Source organism: Macrobrachium nipponense, chromosome 25 (genome assembly GCF_015104395.2).
Source record: "Macrobrachium nipponense isolate FS-2020 chromosome 25, ASM1510439v2, whole genome shotgun sequence".
Lineage (NCBI taxonomy): Eukaryota > Metazoa > Arthropoda > Malacostraca > Decapoda > Palaemonidae > Macrobrachium > Macrobrachium nipponense.
Window position 1 is genome coordinate 53,106,031 of NC_087214.1, and position 4,997 is coordinate 53,111,027.

Sequence of the window (4,997 nt, forward strand, 5' to 3'; positions counted from 1 at the left end):
TAAAGATATATGTATGGCACTGGACTGGTGTTACAACAACCATGAGAGGCCTCATCCCAACCCAAAAGGAAGTGTTAGACTATACTAAGGCGAGGATGAATTCTGAGTATCTAGAAGATGAATACACCATTAAGAAAATTATCACAGGACAATGTCTTGAATCCCACGTTGGCATGTGGCAGGACCTTGTCATTTATTATCAAAAGAGCTGCACAAGAAACCCTGATGTTCAAAAACAATTCAGCCTCACCAATGACAGATCCTCTTTAGCAGACTAACATGGTATAATGATTCAAAATGCCCAGTCATGGAATGTCCCAGCTCCTATATTGGTATGACCACCACGAAACTACCAAAATAGATTTTTTTTTCATGCTCAAGAATGTAACATAAAAAAACACTTAAAAGATGAGCACCATACTAGCATCACAAGGAATGCAATATTGGGGAATATAGAACTAACTGAAAAAGCTCCTGATCCAGGATGGATTCGGGTGCTACAGGTGTCCTCCTGCTACCAACAATAGGTGGCCTATTGCTCATACAATCAAAACAGACCTGTCCCAGACATTCCCAAGAGTGAACACAATACAGTGTCCGAAATTCAGCAAGCTGTCTGGTAACCAGTCAGAATATTTGCCAGGTAATACTAGATAATAACGTCATACCACCAGCACCACCATTCAGTAAGGCTACAAACATTGGGACCATTAACCTTAAGTTTTGGGAATGAGAGGAAATTTCACCAGCCAGTCAACGGCAAATTCCTCCTCAGCCAATCAATGGTCACCGTACAGTCAAATGACAGTCTACTCCCGTCTTTCGGCGTGATCTTGCTCAGCAGAGTTTGTAACTTGAACAACTCCACAGAGGATGAACTCCCGAGAATAGTTACCATCATCTCCGTAACTGATATGGCAAAGTCATCTAAAATAAAACGACCGAAGTTTGCAACCTGCTTTACTCTCCAAGGCGGATATACATTGACGTGTTACTGGCTGAATGAAGCAACCCAGAAAAATCAACTATCAGAAGTACAGAAAAACCTATAAAAATTTATTGCTGATGTAGCTATCTACCTTCAACACCACATGTTTTAAGAGGGTCTACTACCTATATATTATTATTATTGTTCAGAACAACGCGCAACCTTACTTGGAAAAGCAGAAAAAGTCTTTTGGCATAATATAGAAAACAACTCAATACAGAAAAAAAAACGACAGAAGAGAAGATATCCAAAGAAAATAAATGTAACTTCGTAATAAAACTTTTTCATTAGCAGAAACTGCTGTCCTGATCAGTGACGCAGAGCCAGAACGGTGCTTCAGTTGATAAGTGCTTTATGAGATATAACAAAATAGGAACTTGTGCGAAGAGCTGGTATGAAAGTGTTACCTTCAAAATGGCAATAAGATGTCTCCATGTCCTATGAATACAAAACTGTAAAAGTTACTGATAATACAAACTGATCGCATATATGGTTGCTATAAAATCCAAATATATCAGAATATGTGATAAATTTGTCAGAGCAGTTTATATTTATCAATCTTTCATTAATTAATAAGTAACCTTGGTATACAAAAATAGAAAGAGCACACCATACTTTTGCAGACGAAGACTTCTGCATTTAGAAAATTACGTTGTACATGAAGATATGCCGTTCAAGGAAGGGTCAAATGAAACTTGAAAATATGTATATATTTTTACCCAAATGATTCTCATGACTAGCTTAAGGTCCAGGTTCATCAAGCGGGAAGAATGTAGAGGATATATCCAGCAAATTGAACAAGAGGAGGAACAGAATAATATTAGTGAGAATAAAGGGACAAATGGGAAAATAAACAATAAGGATGGTGAAAAATTTCTTAAAACAAAAATGATCTAAAGAATATTATTTAAACATTATTGGGTCGTCTGTTGATACACCAAAATATTCAAAGGAAATCTTCCAGGGACAGTGAAAAGAAGTTGGAGTTGTTGAGCACAAAGGTCGAAGAAAGGAAGAGGCGTCGAATACAAGTAAGAAGTTAAAAAGTGGAGGCAGCTGGGGCCCTACCCCCCTAAGGGGTATATGACGATGTCAAAATTAAAGCTGTTAAACAATGTGGTAAAGAACGAGCCGATTCGCCCACTTCAACATCCGTCCATCTCTAAAACTTTCCGTTCTAATTCCCTCTCCATCTCTGGCATAAGCCATAGGGAATCCCATATCTGAGAGAAGGACTTCTCCTGTTACCTTATCAATAAACTTGAAACAAATAGCTTTCAGCGGAAGAACTATGCACGTATGTGGATCTACCATTCTTTGAAAAACGGAAAAATGTGTATCTATCAATATAAAATATTGCAAAGCTTTCCGAGTTAATGTTACATCAGTAAATACAAAATTTAAACCTTCAGTTTTCCAAAAGATGATCTGACAGAGATTTAGAAGAGTTATTGAGGATGCTAATCCGAAATTTCGAAACCAAAAATCAAAAAGCACTAAGTGCTCTATTTTTTCACAACAAGCGACATTGAAAAACCTCTCTCTCTCTCTCTCTCTCTCTCTCTCTCTCTCTCTCTCTCTTGGTCTCTCTCTCTCTCTCTCTCTCTCTCTCTTTATTAAACTAATTCAATATACAGATTGAAATCCTTCAATAAAAATGTTAATTTTCACCTCCTCTACAGGCGGCGCTATTCGTGTGACATATACGATCACTCTCATTTCATAGAGCTCTCTCTCTCTCTCTCTCTCTCTCTCATACTCTGATTAAATATCCAAATTGAAATACTGTAAAAAATGTCAAAAATTACAAAAATCTAATTTTTTATGTTTCCTTATACAAGCGGTGCTATTTTTTGTGACATAAATGATCACTCCCATTTGATAGGTCGAAAGAGGGGGCTTACGCATACACTCGTACACATACATACATGTATGTGTACATACATATATGTGTGAATATACACTTATATCTGCATATAAATGTGCATATATTTATGGATGGATGGATGGATGGATGTATGTATGTAGACATTATATATATTACAAAATTTCCCTAAAATAAACAAAGAAAATTAAAGAAGCCATTATATTATCGCAAATATAGATCGGCCAATAACAGACACGTGGGCCTATATGTCTGCCAAAAAATTAGACTTATTAAAATATATATAGAATCATATATATATATATTATTATATATATATATTACAGTATATATATATATATATATATATATATATATATATATATATATACATATATAGATAGATATAGATATATGTATGTATGTATGTAATTCTAAAATTTATTTCATGTGTACGCCAAGTTTCCAGATTGAGTAACACATCCAGAAAAAAACAGGGACAGTAGAACGTCAATGTAGCATCGTATCATACCTATGCCCCCAGCAAACTTGACCATAAACTGTCAAGCACTTCAGCCAAAAACGAGGACACTGCCATTATAGGGCAACAGATGAAAATCATATAATTCTGATCCGCAATTTTTTTCGGCTTTATTGGTTTTTGTATTGAAAAAGTGATTGAGCAATGCTGAGTAAATCAGAATGTTCATGATTTTTTTTTCCGTTTATCGATGTTACGTATTTCGTGATTAGAAGCAGCAATTGACAATTCAACGATATATTGAGAGTATGTATGTATGTATGCATGCATATTATTATATATATATATATATATATATATATATATATATATATATATAAATATATATATATTATATATATATATATATATATATATATATATATATATATATATATATATAATATATATATATATATATAGATATATATATATATATATATATATATATATATATATATATATATATATATACTATATATATAATATATATATATATACTATAGAGCAAATTCCACGAAACAGAAACGACGATCTCCAAGGCCTTTCTACTTCTTGTCCTTTACTAAGTCTGCATAAGTAGGGAGGACCGGGGCTAATTGGCTACAGGGGTAAGTTGGCACACTCAAAATAACTTTAAAGTTTACCAAAAGATGATAATACATATCAGTGTAACTGTCACGTGATTCCTCAGTTACCAGCAAAATTCTATAGAGATAGAACGTAGGAGCTCGAATTTATGAGACAAATTTTGATTTTGATGGTAGTAAATTTTTATCTTTTTATTATTTGCTATCATCTATGCATTCATGAAAGATTAGTTTTCAGTTATAGCATAGTTTTCCTTATGGTTTAAAGATTCTCTACAATAAAATTAATAATTCAAGGCTATCTTGATATGGGCTACTAAGTGTTTTTGTACGAAATGTTAAGGATGGCGCAAGTTGGCTCAAAACAAGTGGGGCAAGTTGGCACGTGCAGACTTGCCTCGCGTTATTTGATAATAATAGTAAGCTTATTTATTTATACAATTTACGTTTTGTTTCTAGATTTTTGGAAGGATAATGAGATTAGTGTCCTATCTATTCCTCCAAATTGCTCTCACAAGTTGCAGCCCCTGGATGTTAGTGTTATAGACCTCTGAAGAAATGTGTTAACAGGGCATGTGATTCGTGGATGACTTGTAATCCAGGATCAAGTATGCCCATGTGACATTCCTGGTAATGTTTCCTCGGCTTTACTCTAGCTGTCACTTATTCTGATGCTTTCAGTGGGTTGGGGTTGCTGGAATTTCACCTTTGAATACAGACTATTTCAAGATTTTGATTTTACAGGTGCGTATGTAACAGATCGAGAGATGTCCGAAAGACACATGGGCTTCAGATCAGTTCATCAGCGTGATACACAGTTCAAGAACTGCTCCTGTTGATTCAGAAGAAAGCTCAGCTGAAGACAGCCTGTGTTTTTGGTAAGCCAGGAGATGGTGTGGGTCCAGTGAAGGCCATGTAACATGTGGGAGGGCATGAAAACTACTGATGAAGTTATTTATTTGACACATGCCACAATTAAAAACTAGATGATGATTTGAAGCAATATTAATGCCTTATATTTTGTATTTTGGAAAT